The sequence below is a fragment of the Penaeus monodon genome, chromosome 21, assembly GCF_015228065.2.
Source record: "Penaeus monodon isolate SGIC_2016 chromosome 21, NSTDA_Pmon_1, whole genome shotgun sequence".
Lineage (NCBI taxonomy): Eukaryota > Metazoa > Arthropoda > Malacostraca > Decapoda > Penaeidae > Penaeus > Penaeus monodon.
In genome coordinates this window covers 21,492,956-21,493,466 of record NC_051406.1, presented here as the reverse complement: position 1 = coordinate 21,493,466, position 511 = coordinate 21,492,956, and positions in this window count along the sequence as shown.

Here is a 511-nt window from a genome sequence, read left to right as displayed (position 1 = left end):
ACAAACATGTAATGGGACAAAGTCAGTCTACTGTAGTATCATCTAAAAATGTATTACCATCTCAATGTTAACTATAGCGGTTTCGTTAAATCATCTCTCCAATATCCATAGAATTCTAGTTGAAGTCTCATACATCAACTTTGACACAAAACATGAATCACAACTCGTTACATTCAAATTCTCATCTAAAAATATATCAAACCATAATATTCTATAGCGTGAAAGCAATTTCTTTGTTGAGTCATTTGCCGGCGACGATGCATCATGGATCTAAATTTTGAGTGCAATAGGTCATTGTTTATTTCTTTGGTCGCCTGAGAAGTAACTGGGACTGAGACATATATAATTGCTCATGTATATTGCAACCAAATACGAGAAAGCAACAAGCGTGTTATCATTTGCCTGTGCGATAATGCATATATTCTATAAATGGTTATGATGATTATAATGATAATTTATTTGATTTCTTTTAGCTAGGTCGCCTGAGGAGTAATGAGTGGGTGTAGAAAAG